The 22762-nt window shown below is 37.0% G+C and overlaps 1 pseudogene; it reads right to left on the minus strand.

The window, feature by feature from the left end:
- Positions 1-8416: 8416 nt before the first annotated feature.
- On the minus strand, positions 8417-9225 carry LOC110543639 (splicing factor U2AF 35 kDa subunit-like; annotated as a pseudogene).
- Positions 9226-22762: the final 13537 nt, after the last annotated feature.

The following is a 22762-nucleotide window of genomic DNA, read 5'->3' on the forward strand; positions in this document are numbered from 1 at the left end:
TTGGGGAGGGGCATAAGTGAAGAAAGGGGAGGGAAGATGGGATTAGGAGGGGAGGAGGTTGAGGTTTATGGGGAGATAAAAAGTGAATAAAGTGTAATTAATAAAAAAATTAAAAAAAAAGTCAGTAGCCCTCCTATATACAAAAGACAAAAGTTCTGAGAAAGAAATTAGGGAAACAACACCATTTACAATATCCACAAATACCATAAAGTACCTTGGTGTAACTCTAACCTGTATGAAAAGACATGTATGTGAAAGACATGTATGAAAAAAATACATCAAGTCTGTGAAGAAAGAAATAGAAGGAGATATCAGAATATGGTAAGATCTCTTATGCTCATGGCTTTGCAGGATTAACATAGTAATAATGGCAATCTTACCAAGAGCAATCTACAGATTCAATGCATTTTCCAACACAATTCTTTAAAGAACTTGAATGAAAACATCTCAATTTCATATGAAATAGCAAGAAACCCAGAATAGCTAAAACAATCCTTCTACAAAGAAAGAGGTATCTCTATCCCTGATCTCAAGCTGTACTATAGAGCAACAATAATAAGAACTGCCTGGTATTGTCATAGAAACAGAATGGTAGATCAATGGAATCTAACAGAAAACCCAGAAATAAATCCACACACTTATGGACACCTAATTTTTGACAAAGATGCCAAAATCATACAATGAAAACAAGATAGCATCTTCAACAAACAGTGCTGGTCTAACTGGATATGGACATGTAGAAAAATGCAAATATATCCATACTTACCACCCTGTACAAAACTAAAGTTCAAGTGGATCAAAGACCTCAACATAAAACCAGATGAACTAAATCTGTTAGAAGAAAAAGTGGGAAAGAGCCTTGAAGTCATTGGCATAGGAGACAACCTCCTGAGTAGAACATCAACAGCACAGGCTCTGAGATCAACAATCAATAATGGGACCTCATGAAACTGAAAATCTTCTCTAAAGCAAAGGACATTGTCATCAGATCAAAATGACTGTCTACTGACTGGGAAAGGATCTTCACCAACCCTATTTCTGACAGAGAGCTAATATCCAAAATATATAAAGAACTCAAGAAGTTAAAAAGCAACAAATCAAGTAATCCAACTTAAAAAATGGGGTACGGAGCTAAACAGACAATTCTCAATAGAGGAAGGTAGAATGGCAGAGAAACACTTAAAGAAATGCTCAACATCCGTAGTCATCAAGGAAATACAAATCAAAACAACCCTGAGATTTCACTTTACTCCTATCAGAATGGCTAAGTTCAAAATCTCCAAGTGATAACACATGCTGGAGAGCATGTGAAGAAAGAGGAACGCTCCTCCATGGCTAGTGGGAATGTAAACTTGTACAACCACTTTTGAAATCAATTTGGTGCCTTCTCAAACAATTAGGAATAGTGCTTCTTCAAGATCAAGGTATACCACTCCTAGGCATATATCCAAAATATGCTCAATTATACAACAAGGACAATTGCTCAAAGGTGATCATAACATCTTTATTCATAATAGCCAGTATCTAGGAAAAAAAAAACAAAACAGATGCCCCTCAACTGAGGAATGGATAAAGAAACTGTGGTACATTTACACTATGTATCCCTAGGCCAGAGTGCCTATTTTTCTAGCATCCAGCAGAATAGCCCACAGATAATTAAGAATAGAAGCTCTATGGGAGTGACAACCATAGCTGATTTGTTCATTCATATTTAAGCAACGAACAAATGTCATAGCACTCTTCATAGAGATCCAGCAATCATTTGTTGTTGCTGTTTTTTAAATAAATGAGTGAATGAGTAGATGTATAGCCTTCATAATTTTGTTTCTATAAATAATTGTTTCTTGCAGGTACTAAATATTATTTGAGATCTAGAGAATAAATTCAGAAGATGAAAAATCTCTTAGATGCTGTATTGCCTACACCATTAATTTGGCAAAGATCATTACTCTGATTATAAACTAGTTTTATAAGCCTGCTGTGTACCTACCTATTTTAGAGTAAGGTCCATAGCTAGAGTTGATTAAGTGTTTGGTTTAGATAGGTACTTTGTAAGCCTGTTGCCTCTTTGATTTAATTTTCCAATAATCCTGTGGTACAAGATTAGACAGCAATGATTGTTCCAAATTATGGATGAGGAAATTGAGGCCCAAAGAGACTATGGCTTGCAAGTGAGGGCTTGGAAGTATAACAGACAAGTTAAAAATGACGATGGTCTCTTTAGATTGTTTAATGGGAATAAGGTTAATATCTGGATTTTTGTAACACATCAAGTTCAGGATGATAACCCCTTGCTTGAAAACTGGTTTGCATTTGTAGGAGAATGAACATTGATCAGCTTTCTACTGTCCTTATAGGGCTTTGCTATGCCCTTTTCCATTCATTTCATCTCTAGAGCAAATTATAAGGAAGAAATATTGCTGTTATTTCCATTCTTAAGGCAAAAAAATGTATAATTGGAGAATTGAAATACCATTCTCAAAGTCATATAATTAGCTCCCTTAGTCTGTATGTTTTACATAGTTGATTTTTTAAACATACCTAAGGTTGATATACCATATGATTTTAAAAACTCAATTTATTTTTAATATCCCAAGAACAAAAATAAACTTAAAGAAAATTCCATGCCATTTATATACAAAGATCATAACTTGTCCTTGCAGCATCCAGTCAGTATATATTTTAACCATATGATTGTAATATCACAAAATACAAGACTTACCATATATGCTAGTACAAGCCAACACACAAAGTAAATGCTCATGTTATCAGTTGACATACCACATCATTTGAGTAATGGCAGAACCCTCAAAACCATAATTAGGCTGACTACCTAAGAATCAAAGGGATAATTATTTACAGTCTGAATTTTCTTAAAGATTTCTAGAAATATTGACCGTTGATGAAATACTTCATAGCTCACTGACTCTTCTTAATACACTTATTAAGGTATTTGTAGAAGTACAATTACAACCACTGTATCTTGTTTACACAATATTCAATTACATGGCATGCTATTTATCTCAATAATTAATCTCAATAATTATTCTATTAAATCCAAATGAAATTTTAAATAAATCTATATGGTAAAAATATCTGCACCATCGTATCTAAATACTCATGTCTATCATCTTTATTGGAACAGCACCCTGGGAGGTTGGAGCAAATCATCATGTAGGAAGCTATGAGAGTAATGGGGATGATAAGCAAGCTATTATGGCTCTTTGACATTGTTTACACAAAATAATTGTCAAGATGCATCACATACCAAAAATCTTGCAATCTATTCATGGAGTCACTCAGTCCCTACCACCCTAACACCCTAGGGATATTTAAACAAAGCCTACTTTGTCCTAGGCAGGACAGGAAAGGGATTAAGTGAAAGGCACTGTACTGCTGGTCATTTGCTGAAAGGAGAGGCCTGATCAGTTTACTAGGTGCATCCTGCCTGCACTTTTCTCTGCCTCAGCATGCATCCCAGCATTCCCTGCTCAATACAATCTATACTCATTAGGAGCCTTGAATTTTAATATATTTAAGCACTGTGACTTTCCAGTCCTGCTGTAATGCTGTTTCAGTTGTCATTCTCATTCTTATGGGCATGTAAAATTACAAACAGACCACACACATTTCTTTTTATCACTGCTCATTTTCTATGACACACCTACACTCACACATTCCAGACATAAAGGAATGGGAAAGTAAGCAGTATTTTGAATAAAATCCATAAGGCACTTCATATTTTTCTGACATCCTTGGTTAAACATAGGAATAAAATATAGAACTATGGTAGTTTTTCAAGGGTGGTAAAGAAGTAGGGCTTTGCATATGACTGCCATGCCCCATGTGATATTAATATGAGAGAAGTTGATATGGTCTATATATCTATCTTTTTTCATTACTTCAGTACCTAATATAATTCTTTAAGTGTCCTAGCCAGTGTACTACTCTTCCTGTTTTTTAAGATTTAGTTAACTTAAAATCTAGAGTTTGAGCAAATGTCCTTTTTGTGCACTTGAGCCTCTTTTGGATATATGCCCAGGAGTGGTATGGCTGGATCTTGAGGAAGGGCTATTCCTAGTTTTCTGAGAAAGCACCAGATTGATTTCCAGAGTGGTTGTACAAGTTTACATTCCCACCAGCAGTGGAGAAGGGTTCCCCTTTCTCCACAACCTCTCCAGCATGTGTTGTCACTTGAGTTTTTCATCTTGGCCATTCTCATGGGTGTAAGGTGAAATCTCAGGGTTGTTTTGATTTGCATTTCCCTAATGGCTAGTGAGGTTGAGCATTTCTTCAAGTGCTTCGCTGCCATTCGATATTCCTCTACAGAGAATTCTCTGTTTAGCTCTGTTCCCCATTTTTTAAGTGGATTACTTGGTTTGCTGCTTTTCAGCTTCTTTAGTTCTTTATATATACTGGATATGAGTCCTCTGTCAGATGAAGGGTTGGTGAAGATTCTTTCCCAATCTGTAGGCAGTCGTTTTGTTTTGATGACAGTGTCCTTTGCTTTACAGAAGCTTTTCAGTTTCATGAGGTCCCATTTATTGATTGTTGCTCTTAGAGCCTGTGCTGTTGGTGTTCTGTTCAGGAAGTTTTCTCCTGTACCAATGAGTTCTAGGGTATTTCCCACTTTTTTTTCAAGCCGATTTAATGTGTCTGGTTTTATGTTGAGGTCTTTGATCCACTTGGACTTCAGTTTTGTGCAGGGTGATAAGTATGGATCTATTTTCATTTTGTAGCAGCTTTATTTGTAATAGCCAGAAGCTGGAAACAACCCAGATGCCCCTCAACTGAAGAATGGATGCAGAAATTGTGGTACATCTACACAATGGAATATTACTCAGCAGTGAAAAATAAGGAAATCATGAAATTTGCAGGTAAATGATGGGATCTGGAAAGGATCATCCTGAGTGAGTTGTCCCAGAAGCAAAAAGACACACATGGTATGTACTCACTCATATAGACATACAACATAGGACAAACCCACTAAAACCTGTGCATCTAAAGAAACTAAGCAAGAGAGAGGACACTAACTAAAATGTCCAATCCCCATCCAGAAAGGCAAAGAGGAGAGACATCAGAAGAAGAAGAAAACAGGAAACAACCTAGGAACCTACCACAGAGGGCCTCTGAAAGCCTCTGCCCTACAGCCTATCAATGCAGATGCTGAGCCTGATGGGCAACTGTTGGGCAGAGTGAAGGGAATTTTATGTAAGAACTGGGAAATAGTAAGAGCTGGAGAGGACAGAGTCTCCACAAGGAGAGCAACAGAACCAGAAAATTTGAACACAGGGAACTTCCCAGAGACTCATACTCCAACCAAGGACTATTCATAGAGATAACCCAGAACTCCTGAACAGATGTAGGGGCAGTTCAGAGTCCAATTGGGTTACATAGTAATGTGAAGAGGGACTGCCTCTGACATAATCTGATTGGCCTGATCTTTGATCACCTCCCCCTGGGGGGGGAGCAGCCTTACCAGGCCATAGTAGAGGACAATGCAGCCACTTTTGATGTGAACTGATAGACTAAGATCAGAAAGGAGAGGAGAACCTCCCCTATCAGTGGACTTTGGGAGTGGCATGCATGCAGAGGGAGGAGAGAGGGTGGGATTGGGAGGGGAGGAGGGAGGAGCTTATGGGGGGATGCAGAATGAATAAAGTGTAATTGATGAAAAAAAAATCTAGAGTTTGGGGATACCTGTAGATCCAGTGGGTCAAATGTACTCTTCCTTTATATTAATTCAGAACAGCAGAGGAAAGAGGAAGAAGGTAACAAGAATGCATGAGGAAGGAAGATAGAACCTGTCAACCTCACTCAACAAAGAACAGGTGTTCCCTCTCTGCATATGTGCTCTATATGCAAACAAGGGACCTCTTATGCCATGTACTTTGCAGTCATTAAGAAACCAGGGAAGATATATTAAGTAGTGGTAATTATAGTCATTCCTTTAATGCCAGTGGTAATGACCAGACCATAAAACTGCACAGCTCTTTCAAATATCATAAAAAGGGTGTTAAATTTATATCCAAGTACAAATTAAAAGAGACTTTAAGGAACATAGCTCAGAGCCAGCCTTAAAACCAATAATCTTTTGCAGCATTTCCAGTATAGCTACTTCTAACCAAAGATTCACTGTTTTGCCACACCTGCTTTTCCATGTGTAAGCAAAGCTCTCATGAGACTACACTGATGTTTCTCAAAGATGTGCTTGTGCAAAAACAAATAAACAAACAAACAAATAAAAAACAGTGTATCAAAATCACCAGAGTAGGAGTGCCTTTATGCCAAAATTTAACAGCATAAAGTATGGAATAAGAATCTCTGGGGCAAGATAATATGCCTTCTGAACATAGTTCCTCCTCTCACCCTTTTATCAAGTGGTTCTGATTGTTAATAAGTTAATAAGTACAAAAAAAAAACTTCACTAAACTGCCAGTGTTTCTCAATTTTTCCTAATGCTGTGACACTTTCATACAGTTCATCATGTTGTGATGACCCCCAACCATAAAATTATTTTTGTTGCCACTTCATATCTGTAATTTTGCTACTATCATGAATTGTAATGTAAATATCTGATATACAGGATAACTGATATCTGACCCCGAAAGGTTGCAACCATTAAGTTGAGAACTGTTTGGGTTATGCTATTTTGTTTTTCTTAACTCCAAACTTAATTGTTCTGCTCAAATGCTACAACACTGCAAAGTGCATTTCTGAAACACTTGCATCAGAAAACAAAGGATCTTCTAAAAGATGAATGGAAATCTCCAGGAAAGAGTGACCAATGAAAATTTTGAAGAATAACGCTGCTAGATGAATTTGCACTCTAATTTTTACAACCTAAATTTGTCATTATACTAATTCTTAAGGCTTTAAGAGAACTCCAAGAGGAATGAAGAAATGGCACAAAGGTTAAAAGTACTTGCTGCTCTTACAGAGGACCTGAGTTTGGTTCCCAGCATTCACATGGTGGCTCACAACCATCTATAAACAGGGGATCTTCTAACCTTTATGGGCACAGGCATGTACATTATACATACACATACATTCTAGGAAAACACCCCCACACATAAAACAAAATATTTTTTTTTCAAAAAAATGTGTTTAAAAAAGAGAGAACTCAAAAAAGCACAATTCATGACAAATCTCCACAAGGGAATTTCAGGAGAGAATCTCAGAATCACTGAATGTTAGGGAGATTCTGGCACTCTGTCATCAAGGGTCACTAAGTCATGACAAACAATATGGTTAAACCTTTCCTTTCTCATGTCAACTTTTTCAAACCAAAGAAGAAAGAATAAAAGTATCTCTGGCTGCATTGTCCTCTACTATGGCCTGGTAAGGCTGCTCCCCCCCATGGGGAGGTGATCAAAGAGCAGACCAATCAGATTATGTCAGAGGCAGTCCCTCTTCACATTACTATGTAACCCAATTGGACTCTGAACTGCCCTGGGCTACATCTGTGCAGGGGTTCTGGGTTATCTCTATGAATAGACCTTGGATGGAATATGAGTCTCTGGGAAGTTCCCTGTGTTCAAATTTTCTTGTTCTGTTGCTCTCCTTGTGGAGACCCTGTCCTAATATCAGAGATCAGACCTCTACTCTTGCCTGATGTGTCTAAAACAAAAAGAGGGAACTGCAGAGAGCTGCGTAATGCCGCGCCTTAAAGATGGAGCTGGTTTCCGCCTTCCACCTTCCCGATGGTGAGTGCTCTCTGTCACGAACAACTCCACATTTGGCTAAGGTCAAGGATCTGGCTTGCTTCCATGTGGACCTATCTGCATTGCCCACATGGCATGCTGGGGTTGGCTACCCAGAGGCTATTTAAGATGTGGGCTGGCTTTCCCCAGGGTCAGATGATTGTTCAAGGTTCCTGAATAAACTGCATTGAAAAAATAAATAAATAAATAAATAAATAATTAAATAAATAAATAAAAATAAAATTAAAAAAAACTGGAAAAAAAAAGTATCTCTGGCAAGGACATTCTGCCTTTGTAAAATCTGCAGGGGCAGCAGACTGTCATTGCCTATTTTTCCAGAGACCCTCAATTATTTTGTTAATAATTTCATGTACAATAAAATTGTCAAGCCCAGAATACTCTACAGGCTTTGTTGTCAGTAGATTAACATTTGCTCACACGGCTTGACATCCTTCCAAGGTGTCTCATTCTCCCAATGCCTCATAGACTGTGTACAACTAACATAGTAAAGCATTTCCAACCTACATCTAAATAAAAAATAAGGCAAATAAATGTGCAATTATCTACGTTACTCAATGACTAATACACCCCTACAAATATAAACGTGTCATTGACTAATATAAAGTATATATTTAGATGTCCCATGCAGGCTCTTTTATGTTAAAAATTTAAATAGCATACAGTGTGAATTTCTTTTCTTTTTTTTTGAATCACTACAAAATTTCTTCAGAAACCCATCTTTGTTTGTTTGTTTGTTGTTGTTTAAATCCCATTATGAACTGGCTTGTCAACCAACTACAACACTGTCTAGCAGACATACAGTAAAAACAGCTGGCTTCAAAATTGCCCATATCTTTCTTGTCTTTAAACCACCTCCTGTCCTCTCTTGACCACCTTCTGTCATGCTCTGGTCCTTCATCACCTCCACCTCCACCAATGCCACCATTCCACTATCTCTGTACATGGAATTCTGCTTGAGACCTGCATCTATGTTTCTTGTGCTAGCACCCACACAGCTCCCTTTGCACCTTTCTTGAGTTTGGCTTCAGATACATGAAGTTGCAGAAGATCCCTCTGTGTACTCTTCCATTTCATTCCTTTGGCAGCAGGCTTCCCTGAAGTCAGTCACTGGGGACAGCTCTGCATGGATAGGCTGCCCATTAAATCAATGATTATTCAAGTCGACCACAGCTTTCTCTGCAACATCGTCATATTGAAACTTGACATATTTGTTCCCCACCAGCTGGTCTCCTAGGCTGTCACAAACATTCATTTCCTCAACCTCACCATACTTTTCTTCCTTCTCAGTGAAGATTTCCTCAAAGAACTCATCATAATGCTGCATCTTCACATCACTCATAGCACAGCGTAAAATGTCACCAGACTGGGATTTTGAGGGTTGCAGTAAATGTTCAAGAGGGCAACAAGAACCCTGTCTCCATGACAACCTGCTACGATTTTGAAATGAACAGTTGACTTCGTTTTTCTCAGGGCTAAAGATGGAGGCCAAGTATTCTGCCATTTTCCAGTGGACTAGTCTAATATTGCAACCAACGCTACCAACTATGTCTAGTATAATGAATATCATTATGACATTTTCTTATTTTGTTCTTATTAATTCATTTCTGCATCTACTCTTGGCCATTCTCTAGGGTTTTGCTGGTCCTCTTTCTGTGAAGAAATAGGCCTCACTTCAGCCTTCATGGCACCTACATGACATCAATCTCTCTCTTTTCTCCTCTTTCTTCCCTTGAGATCTGTTCCTCTTAGGGTTGCAGAGATGGTTCTGTGGCTAAAAGCACTTGCAGCCCTTGCAGAGAACCAGGTTTCAGTTCTCAGCAACCATATGGAAGCTCACAACTGTGTATAACTCACGTTCCAGGTAGTCTGGTGTCATATTCTGTTTTCTGCAGGCACTAAACATGGATGTAATACATTCATATATTATACTCATACGTACACAATAAAATCAATAAATGTAAATACTTTTAAAATTCTTCCTCTTCTTTCAAGATTCCTCTTATACTTTCATGGCTCACACATACACACACACACATACATACACACACACACAAACACACACACACACACACACACACACACTGTAACTGGGAAAAATATGTTGCATTTTTCCATTTTCCTGCAAATGTCATGACTTTGGTTTTCATTATGGTTGAATAAAATGTCATTGTATATTTTCTTTATCTATTCATTATTGATGACAAAAATATTTGGAAGAGTATTCAACACTTTAGTTACCAGAAAAATACAAATTAAAATTGTATCATGTTTTCCACCATCAGAATAGCTATCATAAAAAAAGGATAATAAATGCTTGTGAGCATGTAGGGAAATGGGAACCCTTATTTACTACTGGTAGGAATGTAAATTGGTAAAAACACTATGAAAATTACTTTGTAATGTGAATGAAAATGGTCCTCAAAAGCTCATATATTTGAACTTATGCTCTTCCTGTGCCCATTTATTTTAGCAAATTCTACCATCTGTCTGTGTCACCACAACTACCACATTCACATATTTGAATACTTAGTACCTAGTTAGTGGAACAGTTTCAGAAGAATTAAAAGGTGTGGTCTTATTGGAGGAGGTGTGTCACTGAGGATAGGCTTTGAAATTTTAAAAGCCTAGACCATACTCAGTTCTCCCCCTCCTCTCTCTCTTTGTCTCTGCCTGATGCAATAAAGAAATAAATAAATAAAAACATACAAAATGGCCAAGCTATATTACTCTTTGATAAATACTCAAAGGGGTTTAAATAAATATACAACACAAATGCTTGCACATCCATGTTCTTTGCTGCAATTATAAGAAATGAAAACATCTAGAAGTCCAATGCACCTTCTCAAGAAAAATGCTATCCAGCTATCCAAATGACTGGCACATTTAGATTCTTTCCAACTAGTAACATGAGCCATGCTAATGATCTGTTGTTGTGCAATCTACAGACAGTCCCATGGCATGAAGCAATACTACTTCTAGCTATAGTAATGATACCTAAAACTCTAGTGAGGAACTTTGCCATGTCTGTGCATCCATCTAATCAACAAACCTTTACTATACTATTTTCAAAGGCCCACTCTAGTTGTCATAATATAGCAATGATCAAAATAATTAATGTGGCTTCCTTTGTAGGACTTCTAATGGAGTAAATTTGCAACAACCAGAAAAATAGTATTAAGTATCATTAAATGCTATGAAGAAAACACAACTGAATAATGTAACAGTGACTAGGAGATTGGGAAACTATGTTAGGAGGATTGGTTAAGGCCTATTTAAGGAAGTGACCTTTGAATTGAACATAAATGACAAGACACTAACAACAGGAAAATATGGGGAAGTACAAAAATGGAATAGCAAATACAAATATCACAAAGCAGAAAAGAGTATGGCATGGGGAAGGCATAACAAGTAATCCAGTGTGGCTCTGGTAGAGAAAATGGTTGAATATGAGGTTAAATGAGGGAGATCTAGATTATAATAAAACACTGTACATCATGGAAAGGAGCGTAGAGTTTATACTAAGCATAGTAAAAAAAAAAAAAAAAAAAAAAAAAAAAAAAGGCCCTGTGTGAACCATGCAGATATATTTGAAAATACATTTGTTGTTTCATTTGTAGCAACAGCTTTTAAATATTAAATCAGTATCATGTGCTGACATACTTTACAAAAACACCATGGTTAAACCTTTCAGCAATGCTAGAAAGCGTGAATTTTCCCAGATAAGCAATGTGAAATTTATCTAAGGTTACAGAGCTAATAACCCAGAATTCAAATCCATGACTGACTACAAAGCCAGTGTTAATTACCACACAAAGATGTACTATTAAATTAAGTATATACAAATAGGAGTAATGGTGGCTTACTTTTATGACAACCTTGCAATATGTCAGGCACAAAGTTAAACTCAATCTTTATCACTACTCTAGAAAACAGTCAGTATTCTGTCACTTTACAAATAGGTAAATTCTATGATTGAAAGAAGTTAAGGTCTTATGTTCAGAAGTATGAGAATTCAAACCTAAATTCATCTGACTCTAAATTCTATACCAACACTATTTCTCCACTGTGCCAAACATCACTCTCCTCTAGGATTATTTTGATTCAAATGTTAACCTAACTTTGAAAGATACTACTGTCCTGCTCATTTCTACACATCAGCAAGAACTCTAGAGAGACAGTAAATGACCTACTATAAAAACTGAAACAGTAAAGGAAGTGAAATGAGACTTGCAAGATGACTATTGTTAGGAATTAAATATGAGATGTCTCTCACTGGCTCACATGTTGAAAGATTAATCTTCAGCTGATAATACTTTTGAAGAATGTTCTGGAAGTTTATGGAAGGAGGGGCATGGTTTTAGAAAATAAGTCAATGGGAACATTTATATATTGCCTGACCACTTTTTGTTTCTCTTTCCTATCTGCCATGAGGTAAAAAGCATCCTACTTCACCTGTCCCCACCACCATGATGAAGCAAAGAATCATGGACAGAAATCATGACCTACAATAAATCATTCCTATTCTAAGTTTTCTTAGGCATTCCAGCCATAGCTGTGCAAAACTATAAATACAAAACTCTTCTTCAGCCTCTTGCAAATGAAAGACCCTTTCGTTGATATGAGGATAGGAAGTGTGATGGTTTTCGTTATACATCTTTATCTAACGGACAAAACAACACCTCTATGAAGTGAATAGAAAAATATTGGGTATATACATAATAACTGTAGAAGTGTTTAGTTCCAAGCACCTTGTGACAATGTACCTAGAACAGAATATCTAAATGAGTATGATAGACAGATAGACATATCTATTCTTTTCTATATATCCAACAATGTCTAGAACTCCCCATGGCTCTCTCCTGTTGGGGAAAGGAAAAAGAAGATGAAGTTACTTTGAAGCTGGTTTTATTTATGTACTTAATTATATATTTAGGTGTTTGTTTGTTTGCTTGCTTGTTCCTTTTTTATTAAAATAAAAACTGTAGTGAGAATTTTGGTTTCTTTAGAAACCAAACCCAGTTGTCTTATGTGACTACATTTTTGCTTTAATCCCAGGCATGGGATATGGCGCTGCTTCAGATTTTCCACAAGAGCTCAGTAGGGAGTGAGTTGTGACAGCTGCAGACAGCATAATTCTGGGAACTCTGGAGAGGGTATAAATGGAAGAGCCCTAAGAGGGCTTATGGCAGCTACTGTTCCCCCAGCTGCTGCCCCTGATGCTGCTACTGCTTTGCTCAGCTGCTGCCTTTACTATTATTGGTTTGATGGTTTGCTGGACTGCTGGATATCCTGATGGCACACCTTGGACTTGCCCCAAGGAACTACATCCCTAATCAGCAGGAAGTAGTCTATAGAAGTCTGTAACCCCTTCCTTCTATAACCTTCTTTATCTCCTACCTCTTGTGGAGTTGGAAGAGATTAGGGTGGACAAGGGTTGGTAGGGAGGTAGAGGTATAAGAACCCAAATAAAAGAGATAAAAGATTACTGCAAGAACAAAAACCCATCTCTTACAATCTCTTACACAGTACAAGATTGCCTTCAACTTGTAATCTTTATGCTTTGATTTCCCAAGTACTGAAATTATAGGTATGCACCATAATGCCTGGTATCTGACGGTGTTGTATAACATGGAGACTAATGTTGACCAAAATTTTTACATTGGAAGGCACTAAATATGAGAATACTACTCATCAATAAAGAGAAGAAAGTATTTACTGATACAGGATGTAGCATAAATTCATCTTGAAAACATGCATCATAATGTAAATTATGTCAAAATAATAAATTATACATCATTCCACATGATACCATTTACATGAAATGCCCACAATTGATAATCTTAGATATAAAGAAAACATAGAAATGGTTGGCTAGTGATGGTAGGATTTTGGGGAATGGTGTACAAATAGTTTTATTTCCCCAGGTAATTAATGATAAAAATATTCTAAAATCAGATCATGGTAATGGTTGTGCCACGCTGTGACTCCATGAGAAAGCCCTGACTTTTCTACTTCAGTTGAATTTTATGGATTATGAATCATAACTTATCAAAGCTATTACAAACATTACACATTTGAGGTGCTACTATTACAGTCTCTACATATGTACAGATATTCAGCGTAAAGTCTCAGCAGCTGGTCCTATAGCAACCTCAACCTGAGAAGTTTCCCTTTTGTCCTATGCTTCTCTTCTTCTTAAAAACAACAGATTGAAGAGACATCCTTCAGGATGTAAGGACAATCTTTACCAGTTACATATCCCACAGGGAGGTAACACTCAGAATATATAAAAACTGCAAAAAAATATATCAAAAGAACTAATAAATAGTCTTTTAAAACTCTTCAAAATACGCTCAATTAGAAGGCTCAAAATTGAGACAGGAAGAAAAGCAATCTTAAGTTTGTCAGTAGAGTCTAGCACTGGCCTTTCATGTGCCATCATAGGCACATGACAATAACAGAAACTGCAGATTTGAGAGGTAATGTGGCTTCCTATGCTGGAAATAACATAATACACAACTGTAAATATTATATTTCCCCCAGATGAGGGGATGAGAGTCATATCCAAGCTTTATGAATACATGGCTTGGGCTGAGCCTACAGTGTTTCTATCTAATTATCCGTAGGCTTAGGTCTGGAAGCTTTTAGCTTTTATACAATCTAATCATCTGCAAGCCCAGACCTCGAAGGCTTCTGTCTCAAGCCTTTGTCTGCTAAGTTAGGCCTAGAATGTTTTCAGCCTTTGAGACTTACTGCTGAGTAAGTTCATTCTTTCTAGTTCCTTCTGAATTCTGCCTGACTGGTTCAACTCAGCCACTCTGATTCAAACTCCTCTCCAAGCTGACTCATTCAAACTGACTTCTTTCAGCTTCTGAATGAATTGTTCTGCTTGGAAAAACTGCCTTTGAACTCCACAAACAACTGCACTGACTGTACAAACTGAATGGAACTGGACAAACTAAACCGAATCAACTGATTTTAACTAAACTGCACTGAACTCAACTCAAGTTTCTTTCCCTACACTACTCTTAAGTAGCCTCTCCTTCCCGTCAGTTCTCATGATAGTTGGGCATATCTTTGACACATTCTGTGAAATCTATCTCTGATGTATCATTTTTCTGCCCCTCAATTAGACATAACTGTTTGAGATTAAAGGTGTGTAGTAAATTTCAGTCAGAAGAATTAAAGGTTTGTCATGTCTATATTCCAGTCAGAGAGATTAAGGGGGTGTCTGTTTTCCAGCTGGATCACACAAACCTAGGTTATTAGATGTGATCCCTTGCCAGAGTAGCCATGTTGCTAGGTAAAAATTCCTCTTCATAAAATTTATTATTAATCATAATGATCATACTAGTGATGATAGTAAAAACATAAAACGCTATTTAGTACTTACTATGTGCTAGGCTTCATATTTTTATGTTAAAATATATTGTATATTAATTATTGTATGTAATCATGAATGTAAATAACTATTAATACATTAGTGAAACATTCTAGAGAAAATATAACTTCATATAATTTATGCTAAGTTATTCATCCTGTAAATTTATATATATATGTAACATTTCATTACCAACTAGCTTTTGAAACATTTCCTACAAAACAGATAAGAAAATTGAGAGAAGTGAAACTTAAACAATATTGCTAGTCTGATCATGCAAAGCAATTCCTAAATAAGAGAATTACCCACTGCTGAGAACCTCAGAGCATCAGAGAAGAGAATCAACAATCAGGCCAGTTAGTCCTGGTCTCAGCACTGGTCACAGAAGCTTTTATTTGAAGCAGGTGATACTTAATATATAGATTTATAGCTAGTCATATTGCTGAGAATAAGTGACTATCAAGTGTCCAGCCATAAGTAGGACATGTATGTCATTCATCCACACCCCACCCAAGGCTTAAGAAAGATTGCAGGGGATGGGATGCTTACAAAAAGAAATGCAAGAGCCAGAGAATGGGGAAGAAGCACTGTGAAATTCTGTTTCCTAAACAGGACAAAGGCCATTGTATTCATGAACTCACTCCAGCAGCAGCTGGCTGTCTAAGAACTGACCAGCACTGAGTCCATAAATGTTTCATCCTGGATGAGGAAAGAGCTAATGAGATCCCATGCCACCATAAGAAGCCATGAGCAGTTAAAAGTTGCTGTGTGGATGGTCATATTCCTCTGTGGTTTAGCACCATCATTTCCTTGTAAGCAATCCTAATTAAATGAGTATGGCATAAAAAGAAGACATGAAAGTAGGTGCAAGACTTACTGAGAGGAAAAGGTTGAGTTGGGGTGAAGGGGAGATGAGATGGGATAATGGAAGGAATATGATCAAAAAGTGTTATGTGTGTGTAGAAAATTGTGAATGAATAAATTATAAATGTTTACATTAAAAAGAGTGGCTAATTTGCCTAATGTCAAAAAACTAGCAAGTGGAAGGTACATAAGAGAGATTTGCCTTGTTGATGAGTTCATGTTCTTAGCAATATTACACACAGTATCATAGCAATATTAGTAATTAACATAATAACAGTACCTGAAATGTGCTGAACACCTTTTATCAAATAGTCAGTCTCGTTTTTCAATAGTTTTTCAGTAGTTAATCTCTTTTTTAAGATGAGGAGTTTATGACACAGAAAGATTTACATGCAACCAGCATAAAGGCAATCAACCTTCTTAGAAGTTAGCACAGAAAAGGCTAAAATCCAGGCTGTTATGAGTCTATACCACCTCCTTTCTGACACATTGGTCTTAGCCTTAAACGTGAGAACATGTTCAGTACCCTCCTGATCCTTGAAAGCCAATCCCATTTAGTACCAGCCTACTCCATGTTATAATATTAACCATTTCAAGTGCCTGGATGGTGTCTCTCATACATTTTGCAACCTTATGGTTACTTCTGATACGACCTTAGTACTACTTTTAGGCTGGCTAGGGAAGAGAGTGTATTTCTTGTGAAACATAAATGACACAACAGTCTGTATACTAACCAGGCTTTGAGTCATACAATAATCAGCCTTGACTCTCTTTTCATGTATTTTGCACAGTAAAGAGCAACTAGGACATAGAGATCCCAACTGATGAAGAGTTGCAATGGGAGTTTTACAGGTTCCTCATCTGATTAAGAAAAGGTAGGAATTTGAGGGGTCTTTGGTTTGAAATACATCCTTTTATGAGATGAAAAGAACCTTCCCCAAATGAGGCATTAAATATAAGTGCTGATTGAGTTTTATCACCCTCAGTAACTAGAAAATAAAAATGAATATGATAATAGATTTTTAAATGGTACTCCTTTCAGGTACAATAAATTTCTTTGAGTTTTTTTCCTCTCATATATGTACTCATATATGAGAGGAAACTCATAACCAACTTTAAAGCAAGTACATTGTTAAAGATAATATTACAATATCTCTTGTCAGGTGTAAATATGAAATATATTCACTGGAACACATTCAGTATCAATGTATGAAATAGAAGGACAATAAGGAGAAGTCTAGACAGCAGTCTGGGGATCAGAAAAGCAGGCTCAGGTATATATTCTCAGCCGTTGCCAAATTAACAAAAGCAAATCAAGGCTCTAGAATCCAGAAGGTCAGAACAATGGACCTACAGTCTTTAATGCAGAAAATCCTACAGGCAAAAGCTAATAACAGAAATCAGACTATCAACATGAGCCTGCTACTTTAATACAGTTTTATTACCACGGAGGTCCTTTACACACACACACACACACACACAGAGAGAGAGACAGACAGACAGACAGACAGACAGACAGACGGACAGACAGAGCAGGCAGGAAATGGTCCAGTATATGAGGGTAATTGGACTTGAAAGGGTCAGAATAGTAGCAGCAGCTGGCAATGGAAAAAGAGAAAAAATCAATAGCCATAGCTAAGCCTTAAGAAAAGTCAAAACGTTCTTTATTAAGGCAGTGTTGTTCTCAAGTATGAATATGCATGGACTGAGCTGGTGGGCAGCAGATAGCCTGAATGGCTCTTTCAACAGAGACCTAATGTCATTCTGGAGTCACAGAGAGAAGGATGGCACATAGGAATGCTGCTGTCATCAGCACCTGCTCTGATTTCTTCTGTCTTGTCACCACATATATCAGATGGCAGACTTCAAAAGGCCAGACTGCATTATGTATGTTTTATACAATGTGGAATGCTGTCTTTCTAAAGTCCTCAATTGAACTAAAAATCTTACTTTTGTGTCATTTCAAAGAAATCTTGTATTAATTAAAAGGATGAGTAATGCCACATTTGACTTTGCAGTAGTGATCTTGGAGAATTTAATTCTGATGCTTGACTGACCCAGGGGGTGCAGCTTAATATCCCGTCTTTGATATAAGTTCTTTTTTAAAAGAGGAACTCTTATTTGTATAAGTGGACCTGCTACATTTCACTTTTGTCATATTCCCTATAAGCAACAGCTAAAGAGAAGGAGCACAGGGATCGACTGCATAACAAGTAGTAGTGCAGGTTTCTTTTAGGGTATTAAAAGTGATTCTAGAGCTGAATAGATGTTATGGTTGCTTACCAATGCTTACCAATTACGGCAAGAAATTCAATTGAAATGAACACTTTTGAAGAGGTTAAGTTTATATTATGTGAACTGTAGTTCAACCAAAAGCATGTGATTAACAGCAAATCAACCGAAAGCTGATGTTTACTTTGTTCTAAGCATTCTGTTAGATTTGGAGCATCAAAATTATCAAAGGTAATGTTTATATTAGTCTTCTTCATGGCACTAGAAAGAATACTAAGCATCGCCCATTTGCTAATTTCTTCCTTGCATCAACCCCATTTCATACATAAGATAACTGAAGAGAAGAGATATCATGCAAATTATCTAAGATACCATAACTTACAGATGATTGCCCTAATCTTCAACTCCAGTAAGTTTGGTTCTAGGGGCCTTTAAAAATGGTGTTAGACTATGGCTAGTGTTTGTCATAGTCTGAAGCTGATTAAGGGAGTATAGAAAGGAATTTCATTTTGAAATTTTCCTTTGTTCTCATATTGTCCTTATATTAATCTGGTGTCATTTCTTCAAGTCAAGTAATATGTTTGGTTTATTGGCTCTTACAGTGACTCCCTGAAGCAAACAGACAATATATTCATTTTTACCAATACATTTTACTAATATATATATATATATATATATATATATATATATGTATATAATATTCAAGGTATTACCCAAACAGCATTATAAGAGTAAGGCTTAACATAGATAATCTTGATGATAAACATTGTGTTTTCCCAGGATACTCCAGAAGAAAAAAATTGCTAGTTCACTTTTATAACTATGGGAAAATGTAGGTTGATATTCAGCTGTTTGTGTTAGAGTGTGTAAATTGCTATAGTTGGGCATATAAAAGTTCTTTTTTATTAGGTAGCAACAAAAAAACATAAATATGTTTGATTTGTTAAAAAAATGTTGTTAGATAGTCAGGAGGTGGTGGTACACACCCTTAATCCCAGCACTCAGGAGGCAGAGGCAGGTGGATCTCTGTGAGTTTGGGTCCGTATGTTCTATAGAGCTAGTTCCAGGGCAGCCAGAGGTACACAGAGAAACCCTTTCTTGAAAAAAAGAATAGTATTAGTTGTACTACCTCAGGTACAGATACTCGTCACAAAAATTTGACAGAATGTGAATGGTGATTGTCAACAAAGCCTCCAAAAGACACATTTAAGAGAAGGCGAAAAGAGGATAAATATCCAGAAAAGAGCTTGCATCTGAGATGAATCATTCTTGACAGATAATAATTAAATATACAAGGAAAATGAGGATGTTTAGAGAGGGAAGACAGTGAACAGTACATTGTAGGTTTTAAACTGTTTGGTTTTACTAATGTATAAAGAACAGGATGAAGAGTAACAAAAAGAAATTAGAGAGAAAAAGAGCCATCTCCTACAAGTTTGCTATTTTCCCTTGTGGAAATGAAAGGACTATCAATGTGTTTTACGTGGGGAACCATACAACCAGAGTTTAGTTTTAGAAATAACGTTCTGGTGGCTTCTTGTAGGTTGGAATGTACAGAAACATGGTTGCAATTAAGAAAGGAGACCAGTGAGAAAGTTGTTTTCCTAATCCAGTAAAAAGCTCAATGACTCCATAAACTAAGGAGATGAAATTAGCACTTAAAGAAATGGAAGGAATAAATAAATATTTAGGATTTCAAACCAGCAAGACTCATATGTTATGTTCATTATTATTATTATTATTACAATTTATTCACTTTGTATACTAGCTATAGAACCCTCCCTCATCTTTTCCCTGTCCCACCTTCCTTCCCTCTTTCCCCACTATGTCTCTCCATTAGTCCACTGATAGGGGAGGTCCTCTTCCATCTGACCCTAGCCTATCAGGTCTCATCAGGACTGGCTACATCCTCTTTCTCTGTGTCCTATGAAGGCCACCTCACCAGGAGGAAGTAATCAAAGAGCAGGCAACCGAGTTCATGCCAGAGACTGCCCCTGATCCTCTTTCTAGGTGACCCCCATGAAGACTGAGCAGCCTTTGGGTTACCTCTGAACAGGGGGTCTAGGTCCTCCCCATGGATGGTCCTTGGTTGATTCATCAGTCTCTGAAGGCCCCCCTGGTTCCAGAATTTTATGGAGCCAAGACTCATAATTTTGATTGACAGTTCAGAAATGTGAAGCTAGGAATATTAGAGTCCCTTGCTAAATGTCACCTTTTTATTGTTAAACCTACAGAATCAACTAATCTGGGCCCAGACAGCCTCATAGAGATTGAACGACCAACCAGCAAGCCTGGAAGAGTCTGACATATACTCCCTGCACACATATAACAGTTGTGCAGCTGGGTCTTCATATTGGAATTTTAACAGCAGGAGCAGAGGCTGTCTCTGACTCTGTTGCCTGCCTTTGGAAACTTTTTGCATAACTGAGCTATCTAATTATACTGCCAACTTGATATGCCAAGGTGGTTTGATATCCATGGGAGGCCTCCTATTTTCTGTGGAGAAGCAGAGGAGTGGATGGAGGCCTGTCTATAAAGAAAGTGGAGAGAGAGGGGCTGTAAGGAGAGAAGGGAGAGGAAACTGTGAACTCTTACTCTAACCCTGAGGAAATAAATAATTAATTAAAAAAGAAAGAGGAAAAAATGTTAAACCTGAGGGCTAGAGAGATGGCTCATTAGTTAAAAGTACTTGAAGCTATTCCAATAAGCTTGGGTTGAGTTCTCAGCATCCACATAGCAATACACAACCATCTATATATAACTCAAGTTCTAAGGGATTTGATGTCTTCTTCTGGCCTCCACAGGCACCAGGTACAAATGTGGCTCACTTTATACACATGCAGGAAAAAACACACAGGATATGGGGTCCCAAGCAGTGCATGGTGGCACATACTTGCACTGGGGAGGTGAACAGGCATGCAGATCTCTTGTGGGTTCAAAGCCAGCCTAGTCTACCAAGCAATTGCAAAACAGCCAAGGCTACACATGAAACACTGTCTCAAAAAAGAAAATAACAAACAATAAAACAGGGGTTCCAATATTGAGAGGAAAAAATAGACATGTGACCTCTTCTTAACCCAGAGGCTATCCCCAATTGACAAAAACTCTCAAAGAAAAAATTAGTTTTCTCCAATGGAGTCTCACTGGCTATACAAACCACACTTTGTATATAGGCAGGCCAACATAATGCTTTGTCAGGGCTCTACAGGTGTTTTGCTTATATATCATGGTTTATATTTTTTTATAAAAATTTATGTATCTCAATGTCTGCATGAGTTTCATGTGCTTTTCGGGGGGCTTTTTTGTTTTACTCTATTCTGCTTTGTTTTTATTTTATCTTATTTTATTTTAATAATATTATTATTTTGGAATGCTTGTTTGCATTCTTATGACAGCAAGAAAGGGATAGGTGAGAAATGGGTAGAACTGGGAGGAGTTAAAGGGAGAGGAAACTCTTCCCCTCAAGATATATTGTATGAAAAACTTCTATTTTTCAATGTACAAAAGAGAAACCATAAGCATTATAAAAGGGCTGAAAATTTTTTCAGTATTTTTACATACTTAGTACATGCTAAAATGATAATTTTGATATAATATATATTTATATAAAAACAGTACATTTTGTCAAATAGTTTCTTTTTATAAAGTGACTCTCTTTAGTCATTTTCAAAAACTGTCCATTGAAAGCACTGCTCCGGAGTAAAAAGTTTTTTTAGCGAAAAAAAAAAAAATCTAGAATCCAGATTCAGTGCTCAAGTAGAATACATGCATTCCCAGAGAACTGAAAAAAGAATGAATGATTTTAAATGGATATAGGAAGTTATCCGTGCAGCACGAGGTTGTCTGGTTTGCTTTGTCATTTTAACAGCAAGTAATCTAAAGATAGCAGGGACTAAAACATGATGCTAAATGAGTCACACATCACTGGGAAATTATTGTCACATCAGAAAAATATGAAATGACTCAAGGTGGGAGAAAAATCATTATGCTGAACTGCTCCTCAGGATCTAGAAATGTTTCCCATCTTGGATCTCATTAACCTGATAAACATGTATCCATTTCATAGTCTTTAAATCAAATGTCCTTTGTTCCTTCAGTTTTCAACTATTTAGAGACTACAACAAACACTGACTACAATTTTATACCATTGCCAGAGAGACTATGTCACCAAGGACTTTCCTCATTCTCAAACAAAGCAACCAAAACATGATGAGATGAAATATGGATAAGGGGAATACATATTACAGTGAAAAAGATATTAGTAAAGTCAGTTAACAATAGAGTCTTTGTGTTATCTGGAGGTGTCACTGTGAGTTTCTCAGCCTGGAAGCAATTTAAACCTTAGCAGACTTGGAATGTAAGATAAGTACATGAAGATCAGAGATCCAAGGCTGGAGGATGGCTCAGTCATTAAGAGCACTCAATGCTCTTATGGAGGACATGAGTTCAGTTTCCAGCACCCACACAGCAGCTCATAAGCATATATAACTCCAATTCTATGGGAACAAATGCCTTTTGTAAACTTTGTAGATGACTGCAAGTACATGGTACAAATATATAC

The sequence above is a fragment of the Meriones unguiculatus genome, chromosome X (assembly GCF_030254825.1).
Source record: "Meriones unguiculatus strain TT.TT164.6M chromosome X, Bangor_MerUng_6.1, whole genome shotgun sequence".
NCBI lineage: Eukaryota > Metazoa > Chordata > Mammalia > Rodentia > Muridae > Meriones > Meriones unguiculatus.